General features: G+C 41.0%; 1 protein-coding gene across 3 annotated transcripts in view; it reads left to right on the top strand.

Annotated features, from left to right (window-relative positions):
* WWC2 (WW and C2 domain containing 2) overlaps window positions 1-13,963 on the top strand; it is a 160,117-nt gene that overhangs the window by 68,499 nt on the left and 77,655 nt on the right. Inside the window, exon 2 of one of the 3 annotated variants that reach the window (XM_082443961.1) lies at window positions 10,845-11,016. The exons of the other annotated variants lie outside the window; for them this stretch is intronic. The gene's annotated coding sequence lies outside the window, so the exon portion shown is untranslated. The remainder of the gene's footprint in view (window positions 1-10,844; window positions 11,017-13,963) is intronic. 3 annotated transcript variants of the gene reach the window in all.

Genomic DNA, 13,963 nt, shown 5'->3' with positions numbered 1-13,963 from the left:
TTTTTTTTTTTTTTTTTGGTGACCTGGTTCCTCTCGAAGCTTTTAGACTCTTCTCGTTGCCTCCATGTTCTAAAATTTCACAATATTGTGCTTTGACGTAGGTCTTTTTTTTAACGATTCTTCTGGATGGGCTGTTTATATTCAAGAAACCAGTCATTCAGTTAAGAGAAATTTTCTTGTATTACATCTTTGATAATATCTTCCCCTTCATGTATACTTTGTTCTCTCTTTCTGAAAGTGCTGCTACTCAGATAGTAGACCCCCCTGGACTGGTCCTCCAGTTTTCCTGTCTTTTCCTTTCCATTTGTCTTTCTCTCTGGGAAGTTTTCTTAAGTTAATCTTCTAACACTTCAATAGATAGGTTCATTTCTTCTATCATATTGTTCATTACCAAGGGTTTTAAATTTCTTTCTCCAAATATTTATTTTCTGATGGTCTGTTATATCTCTTTGAAGATGCTAATTGAAATTTTCTTCAATTTCTCTGAACAAAATTGAAAATTTCTTCTCTGCATTAATTTGCCTGATTCATTGTTTTAGTGTGTTTGTTTTAGATTCTGCTTTTATTTTAGAGACCTAGTGTTCTTAACTTCTGCATTAGAATAGCTCATACTGATCATTCTGGTTCTTCCACTCCTTCCAGGCACATGAGGGGATTAATTTCCCTGCCTCCATGTGATGTGTTTTGGCTGTGGAATGTGAACAGTATGGATGTACATGTATCCCCAGCCCACAAGACTGACTGACTGAGATCTGTCTATCTACCTATCAATCTATCTACCATCTACCTACCTATCTACCTAGTATCACAGTGGAGGTGCCAGTCACCCGAGATGCACCCTGGAATCCTGAGCCATACTGTGGAGGCCAGCTGCCTGGGGGAGCCATCCAGAACCACTTTGAACTTGGCTTGAGTGGGAAATTAGTGTTTGTTGTGTTCAGCCACTGAGACTTTGGTATTGTTTTTTATTAGAGCGTTACCTAGCCTGCCCTGACTGATACAGCTATCAGTCATATTTAAGAATGAGCCATAAAAAGCAGTTTGGAAGCTCTATATTGTGGGTGAGGCTTAGTCATGTAGTGATCTGGCCCACCCTTCCTATAAGGGCACTCCCAGGTATTAATGTCAATAGATCTCTTCTGAGCTTGTTAGTTTTCCCAGGAAAAATGCCACCAATCTCTTGCTTAGCAAGTGTAAGCCCAGCTACCAGTGGTTCTGAAAACTGAGTGGGGAAAGGGGGTCCGGGAACCCCACTGGTCAGTGCGTGGACAGTCCCTTAATCCTCCTGTTTTCAGTAAGGTACGCCTTCTTTCAGCTGTACCAGCTGCCAGGAAGTCCAGAATCTTTGTAGCTGAGTCTCTCTAGAGAGGAAACCTTCAGTTTCACCCAGATTGGGCAAAGGCAGGCTGAGGGGCTGGCTACTTCTTAACAGACTTCCGGCCAGCCCTCCACAGCCACACCCAGCTGTCTGAAGTCCTTGATGCCGGAATTCCAGAGCCTTTCAAGGGTTTGCAGTATGAATCAATCAGCTGCTGGGCTTTCTCTTGCTGACTTAGGTTTCCTGTTTCTCGGGTCTGCTAACTCAGTTACCACTCGGCTTTCCACAATCCCAAATTTTGTGGCTCTTGTCCTCTGAGCCGCTCTTTGTCCTTCTGTGTTTATGACTTTTTAATATCCTTTTTCTGCAATTTTCTAGATGGAGTGTAGGCAAACACATGTATTCAATCTGTTGTGTTTACTGGAATTTCCTTAATGAGGGATTTTTTTCCCTCCTAACTTTTTATTATGAAAAATTTGTAGATCTGACAAATAATTTATCACCACATTTCTTTCATCCTCTCCTCCCTCTCTCTTTAAATATATGAGTGTATTGTATTGTATTTATTTTTTATTTTTTGTGTGTGTGTGTATTGTATTTATGTTTACTGTTTTTTGCTGTAACATTGGAAGGTAAGTTACAGATATTATGACCCTCCACCATTAAATAATTCAGCATGCATCTTCCAAGGAAAAAATATTCCCTTACACACCATAATACCAATTATTACAACTATAGAAAATTTTTAAAATCCTGTCATGTCATCTAACATCTATCATCCAATATCTAGTATAACATCTAGTATATTTAAATTACCCAGTTGTTCTAAGAATTCTTTTATCCTTTTTTTAAAATTAAAAATTAGGATCCAATTGAGATAAACATGCTACAATTGGTTGTTATTTCCCTCCTTTTTTGTGTGTGTTGGGGGGGCGCACCATGCAGCTTGCAGGATCTTAGTTCCCCGACCAAGGATCAAACCTGGGCCCCAGCAGTGAAAGTGCCGAGTCCTAACCACTGGACCGCCAGGGAGGTCCCCATTATTTCTCTTGTGAACTAGAACAGTTCCTCAAAGTTTTTGGTGTTTGTATTCTTTCTTTTAATTAATCGTGAACAGTACCAGCACCTGTAGAGCTGGATTAATAACTAAAGACGAGGCCCTGTTAAGGAGATGTTAGTGAAAGTATATGGGAATAGGACAAACTTTATTTTATAAAGTAATTTTAATGGTTTGTGTTTCTAACTCAGGTGCTACCAGTCGAAAACGTCACCGAGCAATGCTTTGCACCTTCAGTGTATTAACATTTTCGATAACGAAGCAGTATTTGTCTTTGCTGGGATGAAGAACTATATTTAGAGCCTTCCCAGCCCACCCCACAGCAGTCTGCATGCTTTGCCAGTACTCAGCCTCATGACTTTTGTTTGCTTCGAGTTGAATTTGAGTGAGCTCAAAGGGCATTTCTGTTTATGACTAATGGCTGAGCTCTGAAGTTAGTGTAGTTATCAGACATTCCTGACATTCCATACGTCTAATTTTTAGTGCTTGGAGGATCTGGTGCTGTGCCAGAGGAAAACAGAGGCTGGAAGGCACAAGGAAATACCACCAAAGAAAGTCTTCCTATAAGTTACAAAAATCCAATCATGTGTTTAACTAGCAAAGCAAATGCTGGGGATGGAATTGATTTGTAGCATGTTAGCGCCATTCCTTGGGCTGCGTAAGAACATTTCTTAGTTTTCTGATACTTGATTCTCAGAATTCCAATCCTGTAGCTTTAAAAAAAAAAAAAAAAAAATCCGTGATTCTTTTGGTTTGTGTTAGTTGTACTCAGAGGCAGAATGAGGTGCTTTTCAGCGCAAAAGCCTCGTATCCCGAGAGGGGTTCAGAGTGTCGTTGCCAGGGATCCGTCAGTGCAGATGCAGTGGTCCGCAGAAAGGACAGTCGTCGAGCACGTGTTGGATGAGTACCAGCTATTGTTCTAGGCACCGAGGACTCCGGAAGTGGGCAAGACAGGTCGTAGGGAGGAAGGAAGAAAGATACATCAATCTTTAGACGACATGGGTGTACCACAAAAACATGCTAAGTGAAAGAAACAAAACACAAGAAAGCACAAATTTCCATGCTTCCATTGGTATGAAATCCCAGAAGAGGTAAATCTATAGAGACAGAAAGTAAATTCGTGGTTGCCTGGGACAGGGGGAGACTGCAAATAGGCATAAGGGATCTTTTTGGGGTGGTCAGAAGGCGCTACACTTAGATTGTGTGGTGGTTTTAACTCTGTAAATTTACTAAAAATTTCTGATTTGTACACGTACAACGGGCAAATTTTCTGGCATATAAATTGAACTTCAGTGATCCTATGAAAAAAAAAAAAGCTAGGCTTGGGATTATTAAATTCCAGCATGACCTGTAACTGCTTCCTGTGGTCAATGTGATCAGGGGCGTGAAGATGGGTAGTTAACCGTGGACTTGGTGTGTGGAAAGGAGAGAGATCGAGTCCATGTGGGCCCTGTGCAGCTGGTTTTCCTGGCCTCGGAAGGTTACCTCCCTCTTAACAAACATGGAGTCTCTGCACTTAAAAGACAGAGAAATGGGTGCTTTGGTTCAGGGAGTCTAGCCCTGTGTTGCTGTTACGAGGACGACTTTGTGTTCCCCTGCACTCCACCGAATGTCAGAAAGACTAGCCCACTGGTATTAATCCACGATACCACAAGGAGGCACAGTCCAAGTGCATTCGTATCCAAAGCAAACACTGAGCTACCACCGGGGAAGTGACTTAGGCCACCCCGCAGCCCCCACCTAGAGGACAGGCACTGGTTGTCTGGAGAAGCTGCTGGGGACGAGAGCCATGCTTCTCGCGACTCGTGTGTCCCAGCACACGCAAGAGGCTTTCGGTAAACGTCGGGTGACCTCGTGGACGCATGAATGAAATGTTCCTTTGTTGGTAGTTTTATTATTATTACTTCCTATTGGCAGGAATGAAAAGATTAGAGGCTGGAGTGGGTTGTTGTTTTTTTTTTTTCCCTCTTCCACTTGAAGTCAGTTTCCTCAGCATCCTTACTGTCCCATTAAATGTGGGCACATCCCAAGGCCTTGCCTGGCTCATTAACCTCATCCATTATCCCATCTCCACATGGAAATGTTAGTCCTCATTTTACCTGCACGTCCCTCTGGTGCCTCACACAACATATTTTTAAGTTAATTGTGTCTGATTATTTTGCTTACCCATGCTGATATCACTACGCTCCTTTGAAACTGCCAAACCATAAGCATTGTAGACTTTCTCGTTTCTACTTTCACGTTTAGTGAGTGCGCTGTTTCAGTAACACCCCCAACTTTTCGTTATCCAGCTTCTGCTTTCAGATATCCAGTGAGTGGGAGGTCTGCCGTCACTAGGAGCCTTTTCTTCTCGGCGGCAGCCTCGAACCCGCTCATTGTCTTTCCCGCAGCCCCCCGCGCTGCCGCCACCTTGGCCACCTTTCTCCTCGTCTTTGCAGTTGCTTATTACTCTCTGATGGTGAAAGGGAAGGTTGAGGTCTGTTTCAGCCTCTCCAGCCCAGCACCTCTCACAGGCATGAGAATCACGTGGAGAGCTTGGCCAGAGCCTCCCAGTTTCCGATTTAGTAGTTTTGGGGGAGGAACTTGATAACTTGCATTTCTACCCAGTTACCAGGCGGTACTGATGCTGCTGGGTCAGGGACCACACTTTGAGAACCGCTGCTTTAGCCTGCTCAGTGCGTCACTCAGGTTCACTTTCCTAAATTAAGATGTGTCCCAGGTCTGCCGCTCCTTGCTGAGTGTCTTCCATTGACCTAGGACCATGGTTCCCAAGGTAGGCGCAGTGGAATAGGAACATCCCATTAAGTAACTTTTAGTCATTTTTTTTTTTTTTGGTCTATTTTACTTTTCAGGGCTTCTGATTAGATCAAGGAGAAAGTCTGTTTGGTGCCACTGTGTCTTTAGCACCTTTCTGGCACTTAATTGCCTTTTCAACCAAGTGAGCAAGCCATCAGCTCCAAGCCACTGCCAGCAATTCGCTAAAATTTTATAGTATGATTTTGTTGTCACTGTATTTATTTTCAATGGCAAGTATTTTAAGGGACTACAGTTTGAAACACTGGGTTAAGGAGTGCAATCCAGAAGTCCTAAAGAATTCTTCTATATCTTTTCTTCTAGTGGGTTTCATACTTCAGTTAGTTTCATGGATCATGTATAGCTCTTTTGATTTATCTGGAATTAATTTTGTTGTAACAAAGAGGTAGGATCTAGCTTTTATTCCCTAACTGGCTATCCAATTAGCCCAACACGTTTAAATAATCAATCTTCTACTCATCATAAAGTTTATGGATAAGTAATATCCTTGGGAAAAATATTTGCCACTTGACAAAGGATTAATACCAAAATATGTTAAAAGTTGCTACAAATCATTAAGAAGGACAAATAACACAATTTTAAAAAGGACAATTCACAAAAGAAGCAAATAAATGTACAGAAATGTTACAAACCTTACTAGCAATTACTAGATTGCTCCCCCCTCCAACGATCTTATTGAGAGGTGGTGGAATGTGGGTAAATGAGCCCTCGCTTACCTTGTGGATGAGAGTGCAAATTGCTAAAGCCCATGTGGAGGAGACTATCAGAACGTAAAAACTTAAATGCTAATATGTCTTTAACATCTCTTTAATGCATGTTGAGATTTTGAAATTTAAAAAGGGTGTATGTTCTTTGACTCTTCGCAAGGGCTTTATTCTAAAAAATTGCACAGCTGAAAACATTTACAAGCAAGTTCTTTGAAGCATTAGTTTCTCTTGAAGGAGGTTGCAACTCATGTCTATTAATTGATGAATAGTTAAATAATGGACTGTAATCCACTCAGTGTATGTAGGTAGTGAAAGATTGAGGTAAACCTATATATATGCTCATTGAAAGATTTCTTACTTGTATTGCAAACTGAACAAAGTCATAGAAAATGCACATAGTATGAGCCTATTTGCATGTTTTGTAGAAGTATATGAATTTATAGGTGGACTATAAGATACCAAAATATTGCAGTATGTAGCATTCTACAAGTAAATGAAGGAGGGACTTTAATAATAGCTTATCCTAGTTTATGTATTCTTCATAATGAGAATGTATTACTTGTGTTCTTTTAAGGTAGGACCCAAAACTATAGTATATGTATAGTTTATTTAGTTTAATTCCAATCTTGTAAAAATGTGCATAATATTTTATGTGCATCAGTATACATATGTATATATTTATATAAGAAAAACATAGCCTAGAATGAAACATACTGTTAACTGGGGTTCTCCTATAAGGTCATAGGGATTAAAAAACATCTTCCCAGTTCCTTAAGTTTTGATAAAAGTAATACTGGTTCATTTAAATCACTTAATTGACCTCTCTAAGAGAGAGGTTGCATCTAACAAGGTCCTGTCTGCACCGAGGGGTGGGTGGGTCGGTCGTGTGTCAGTTCTTTGTTGTGACTGGAGCACATTCTCCTGAGTGAATGTCCCGTCCTGGCCCTTGAACAGTTATTATCTGTGATGAAATCCTTGATGATTGTGTGTTGTTTAAAGTCTAGGGAGGAGGACAAGACAGTCTTGGTGGGTTTTTGTTTGTTTGTTTGGGCAATAATCTCTTAAGCCCTTGTCCTCTTTCAAACATTCCTACCTTCTTTGCCAGCATATCCACTTAAATTCTCAAACTATTTTCCAAAACCAAATAATCCAACAAGCAAACATTTCTTGGCACTTAGGAGAGAAATGAGGTTCAGGTTAAAGTGTTTGCTGACCTCTCTGTTTTCTTCTGTAGGGTAAGATACTTTTTAAAAAAAACTTGCTGAATTATTGAAACACCTGAAATAAATTCTTTTACCTCTTCGTAACTAAGAATCTGTTCTCTGTTTAGCTATTCATATATGATACATAATATAATTATAGTAAACTAAAATAAATTACAGGACCAGATATTTTGATGCAGTTTTGAAAGATTTTTTTCTCGTATCCTGCCTGTCCCATGGTCAGGAAACATGTTTGTCAACAACTATCACCTTAATATCAACCTTCATATTGTTCTCTTAGTAAATGCATTTACCATTACACCTTTGTAAATTGAACATTTTTTTTTAAATGACAGTTCTTCCATGGTGTCCCTGTTTTCATTTCTGTCTTCCTTTCTAATCTGCACCCACTCAGTCAACATTGATTCTATGCCGACTGTGTACGAGGAACGCATTGGGCTAGAGATGCAGAGATGGGTGCAGAGGCCCTGCCTTTGAGAAGCTTGTCGAGAAATGAGAGTGTAGTAAAGGTGCCTGAGGTGGCTCCTGAGTCTTTGTGGAGGTGGTCAGGTGGGACAGGATTCAGGGAACACTGTGTAAGAATAGCATTCCTGGGTTACATGGAATCAAGACTTTAATGGTTTTTTAATACTGCCAAACTGTTTCTTAAAAGGATGTATCAAGTTACAGAATCACCAGCAATAAATGAAAGTAACTGATTTCCCACATCCTCACCAGAACTGAATTTCATCCTTAGGACAAAGCAAAACAAAACAAAAACTTGATATCCTAATAGACTTAAAATTAAGCCTCATTATTGTTTTATTTGGCATTTCTTTTTGTTATTAGTGAAGTTGAACATTTTCCCATATTTTTATTATTTTACTTACTCCAAATATTCACTTGGAGTCTTGGCATTGTTATAACTTGTAAATTTATAAAAAATTTATAAATTTTTTAATAAATTTATAACTTTGTAAAAAATTAGTAAATTTTTAAAAACAATTTATCGAGGTGAAATTCACATAACACAAAATTAACCACTTTAACAATTTGGTGGCATACATACATTGACAGTGGTGTTCAACCACCACCTCTGTCTAGTTCCAAAACATTTCCATCACTCCAGTACCCATTGAGCACTTTCTCCTCATTTGCCCCTCTCCCTAGCCCCTGGCAACCATTGATCTACTTTCCGTCTGCATGGATTTATCTATACTGGATATTTTATGTACATGGAATTATAATATGTGACCTTTGTTCTGGCTTCTTTCACTTAATATAATGTTTGGAGGTTCATCCACACTGTAGCATGCATAGGTACTTCATTCCTTTTCATGGCTGAATAATAATATACCACACGTTGTTTATCCATTCGTCCATTGATGGAAGTGTGAGTTCTTTCCACCTTTAGACTGTTGTGAATGGTGCTGCTATGAACGTATGCATATATACAATTGTTTGGGTACCTGTTTTCAGTTCTTTTAGTTATTTGCCTCGGAGTGGAATGGTGGGGTTATGCAGTGATTCTGTGTTTAACTCTTTGAGGAACTTCCAAACTGTTTTCTATAGAAGCTGAACCGTTTTACATTCCCATCAACAATGCGCAACATTCCCATTTCTCTGCATCCTCATCAACACTTGTTGTTTCTGTTTTGTAAATTATAGCCACCCTAGTGGGTACCTCATTGTGGTTTTGATTTGCATTTCCCTCATGACTAATGATGTTGAATACTTGTTACTATGTATCTCATATATGAGAGAAAAAGAAAACCTTGCTTTTTAAGAACTTATTTTAAAATTATTTAAATGTTCCTTGAGGGGAAAAAAAAGTTTACTTAAAATTAGATGAAGTGGCCCAAATCTGAGAATTATTAAGCCATTAATTTTGTCTAAACATTTCATAGTTTTCATAATAGAGATATTTCTGAAGCATAGGCTTTTGCCTCCAGGTTCCTTTTTTTAATAAATTTTTAAAATTAATTTATTTTTTGTTGCATTGGGTCTTCGTTGATGCACGAGGGCTTACTCTAGTTGCGGCGAGCGGGGGCTACTCTTCGTTGTGCTGCGCGGGCTTCTCATTGAGGTGGCTTCTCTTGTTGCAGAGCACGGGCTCTAGGCGCGCAGGCTTCGGTAGTTGTGGCACGTGGGCTCAGTAGTTGTGGCTCGTGGGCTCTAGAGCGCAGACTCAGTAGTTGTGGCGCATGGGCTTAGTTGCTCTGCATCATGTGGAATCTTCCCGGACCAGGGCTTGAACCTGTGTCCCCTGCACTGGCAGGCGGATTCTTTTTTTTTTTTGCATTTTTAAAATTTATTTATTTATTTATGGCTGTGTTGGTTCTTCGTTTCTGTGCGAGGGCTTTCTCTAGTTGCGGCAAGTGGGGGCCACTCTTCATCGCGGTGCGTGGGCCTCTCACTATTGCGGCCTCTCCTGTTGCAGAGCACAGGCTCAGTAGTTGTGGCTCACGGGCCTAGTCACTCCATGGCATGTGGGATCTTCCCAGACCAGGGCTCGAACCCGTGTCCCCTGCATTGGCAGGCAGATTCTCAACCACTGCGCCACCAGGGAAGCCCCAGGCGGATTCTTAACCACTGCGCCACCAGGAAAGTCCCAGGTTCCTTTTTAAATTGAGTTTGTTTTCCTTTTCTCCATCACCTGGGTGTATTAGGCTGTAATTTGTGCCCTTTAACCAGTGGTTCTCAAAGTGTGGTCCAGGGACCAACAGCGTGAGCATCACTGGGGAAGCTGTTAGAAATGCAAATCCTAGTAGGTCAGACCCCACCCCTGATCTGCTGAGTCAGAAGCTCTGGGAGTGGGCCCAGTAATCTGTTTTAATAAGCTTTTCAGATGAGTGGGATGTGCTCTTAGGTCTGAGAACCACTGTTGTAACTCAGCATTTCTGGGCCAGTGTTGTATTAAAGAGCCCTTGTGGGAGATGGAATCCATAATTTTGGCCTTGTTAGCACCAACTTTTCTTTTTTTTTTTTAAATTTATTTTCTTTCTTTATTTTTTGGCTGTGTCGGGTCTTGGTTGCGACGCGCGGGCTTCTCTCTAGCTGTGGCATGCAGGTTTTCTCTATTCTAGTTGTGGCGCACAGGCTCCAGGGCGCGTGGCCTCTGTAGTTTTGCGGCACAGGGTCTCTCTCGTTGAGATGCGCGAGCTCAATAGCTGTGGCACGCGGGCTTAGTTGCCCTGCGGCGTGTGGGATCTTAGTTCCCTGACCAGGCATGGAACCGGAGTCCCCTGCATTGGAAGGCGATTCTTTACCACTGGACCACCAGGGAAGTCCCCCACCTTTTCCTTTTAACTAAAGGAGGCAGACAATATAAACAATTAAATTGAATCATATTATAACTTTCTGTTTAAGAATTACATACTATATGTATAAATCATATAGTTTTACCTAGAAATTGCTATTCAGTCTACAAATCATGTGAAGAGAGTATTTTTTAAACGCTGCTTTTGATCTTTGGTCAGATCCCTAAAGAATTTAAGAGTTGCGTGTCCTTGGTGTGTATTTTTCCTCTCTCCTGTGATCGGGTCTTATTTTTTACTTCTTTGGAGCCTCTCCTGCGAAGGTTTCTGGCACAAAGGCCCGCGACGGCGTGGGTGCAGCCATGGACGCGCTCAGGCAACAGTAGCGCTCTGTCCCTCATCTGCAGCGCCGTCTTAAAGCCCAGGCGCCCTCCCACCTCCTCCCTCCAGAACTTTTTTAAGGGACTCCTTTCTTGCCATTTCTTCCAGAAATTGATGGCTAGTTAATCCAAGTAGCATATCAATAGTTAAACCCGTGCCTGGAGTGACAGCAGTGATGGCCACATCCTGCACAGGAGTGGAAACCTCATGGCTGGAAACCACGGACTTTGACTAGAGAGATAGGTGTGTGCGGTACAGTCACAGGCTTGTTTCATTACAAGTAAGTTGGGTTTTTTTTTTCCCTGCACAGGGTATTCAAAGGGCGATAATAATTGTATCTACTTTGCAGAGGTTTATGGGGATTTACTTCACACATTTATAGACATTAAAGCATGTGTGGTACATGGGAATCACTCAGTGAATGTTTTATATTATTAGGATAATTATGTAAAAATTGACCTTTTTTACATAGAATATTGTTATTGACATTTTTACAAGTAATGTCTGGGTCCCCAAAGCAACAGCACAAGCCGTGTGCACTTTCAAAGGTGAATTACTCACAAATGTTGCCTTTCAGGGGTCTATTCACGAAGGAATTAGAGAATTAGGTTAGGTGGCATAAGGGAGATTTTAGGTCCTCCAGATCTAAAATCCCTAGGTCAGATTGAGTGAACGGTTAGGAAGCAAATGTCGAAAGAGGAGCCAGGAGAGCTGAGGGAAGGCGTTTGGAAGGGTAGGGGGGATTGAGTCCTGTATATCTGTAGGCTGAGGGAGAAGGCATTAACTACGTGAGAGGAGATTAACCCTTGATAATAACGGATGGAGTGAAGTTGCAGAGCAGGGAGAAGAGGATGGGATTAAGGGCGGGAGATGGGCAGGCTTTTGAGTGGAGGAGAGATGCGAGAAACGGTGAGGGCGTGGGGCATCTGGGATCCAGGCGAGCAGACTTGGGAAACAAGATGGTTGTGTTTAAACATTTGAAAGCCCATCACGTGGAAGAGGGAGTAAACTGCTGCTCTTTGGCACCAGTGGGTATAAATTGTAGGAGGACCAGATCTAGAGCCCACGTAGCGGAGACCTGTCTGAGAGCACGCAGGCCCAAGAGGACGTGATGGACTCAGTCTAAAGAAATGAGCCCGGTTAGATGCCGCTTACCAGCTAGTAACCCTGCACGAGCCGTTCAAACCCAGGGCAGCAGTCTCCTGCCTGCCCCATTGCCCCAGGTCCAGGCCTGCCCATCTGGCAGTTCTCTCCTGTCTAATGTGACCCTTTGAGAAGAATTTAAGCTAATTTCCCCAAAGACCCAGAACTAACTGCGTTACCCTCCTCTGCAGAGGTTTGCATTCTTAAAAGCCGGTTTCTTCCTGCTGCCTCTGTTCACTCATCCCTGGCATTCCCCTCATTTTGTTCCTTTGCATTGCTGGTTTCCCTGACTAGAATAGTGATCGAAACAGATAAGAAGTTGTTTTTAGGGGACTAATCAGCAACGTTATAAATTAAAATTCTCTCAGAACTATGGAGAGATATCTGGTATTTTACCCTCCCTGTAAAATTCACATTGTGAACCTCATCTTGAATTCCTTCCCCGCTCTCTTGGAGCAATTCAGGCGGGTTTGTGTGGGCCGATTCTGTAGCGATCAGAGACCTAGTCGACGGCGGCAGCAGATGCTGTGAAGGAAAAATAACTCTTCAGACCTTTAACATTCAAGCTAAACTGTACATTTGGGAGGCTGGAACCGTGGCAAGAGTTTTATTAACCTGAAAATGGTTTTCTCTGTCAAGTGCCGTTTCATTTAGTGCAATTAGCACAAACTCGGTTGCAGTTAGCGAAAAGTCGTCGTTTCTGGATGTGTGCTTGCACACACAGCGGTATTCACCGTCGTGTAATTGGGAAGAGTAAATTCATCTGTGTGTGGCGTCTCGTGTCACAGGACAGGGATCCGTGGGCTGACAATAAATACTAAATGACAGGTTGTATAAAAGAATGATATAATGCCCACAAGGAGAGGAAATACCTTGCACAGTTCAAATTTTGTATGTAAACTGTGGCAAAGTGCTGCAGTAAATTGCCATTTTCTTCCCGTTAGTCACGGTGCAAAGGAAGACTGTTTTTTAAGCAAAGAGTAATCTCTGGAATTTCGCATAAAGACGGTCCGTAATTTCAGGCTTTCTGCATGCTGTTGCTCCTTTGTGGGGAACCAACAAACTCCGTCCATTTTTTACTTCCTTAACATCAAGGGAACACTGACTGTTTCAGAGATTCCTTGTGCAAAACAAGAGGAAGGAATTTAGAAGCTAATCAACATTTCTGCTCACCGTATTTGTTCTAAGTCATGTTTGTTTCTAATTTTGGAATACATCTGTTATTTCTTTTTGTTTCATGTTACTTCTTAGTATATCACAGTAATATGTTTTCTTTATCAGGATAGCAGTATATTTGAGTAATTCATTTTGTTTGGTATCTGAGAATGTTATTCTATTTATGTTTTATAATTTGGATAAGAATTAAAAATTTGAAATTTATAAATATGTATTTAATGGTTTTACTTATTGATAGGGTGTGGAGAAAAGACCTGTATTTATCCAGATACAGAAAATACAGTATTAAATTGATTTTTGCAGTAACACTGCAAGGAAGGTTTTATGTTAAAATTCCAGGAATGGAAACATCTGAATTTTTTTTTTAATTTTTGAATTTTATTTTATTTTTTTATACAGCAGGTTCTTATTAGTTATCTATTTTATACATATTAGTGTATACATGTCAATCCCAATCTCCCAATTCATCCCACCACCACCCCGCCACTTTCCCCCCTTGGTGTCCATACGGGAAACGCCTGAATTTTTAACTGAGTTCACTTATAGATGTAATTCTAGTGTTAGAACAGTGACAGTTAATAAAGTGCTTATTATCTGTTGAACAATAAATAGGAAAAGATGGATTATTTCCAAGTGTAATCCAGTTACCATAACTTGTAATCATAGTGCATGTTCTGAAACTTTTGTGACTTCTAATTCTAAAAGTAATAAGTATATTCATATCATACTCATGCTTAAACATGTTGCTTTGGTGCCAGGACAAAACTTGTGTAATGTCTCTCTTTTGTCATTTATAAGTACCATTTCCATGTCTCCTTCTTCTTTATTTCTTTAGGGTGCATGTGCCTTTTAGACAGCAGAGATAGAGGAGTTTAAGGAAAGAGAATCGCCAAGCAGAATGATACGCA

Source organism: Balaenoptera physalus (assembly GCF_965194825.1).
Source record: "Balaenoptera physalus genome assembly, chromosome: 21".
NCBI lineage: Eukaryota > Metazoa > Chordata > Mammalia > Artiodactyla > Balaenopteridae > Balaenoptera > Balaenoptera physalus.
This window is presented reverse-complemented; position numbering and strand designations above follow the sequence as displayed.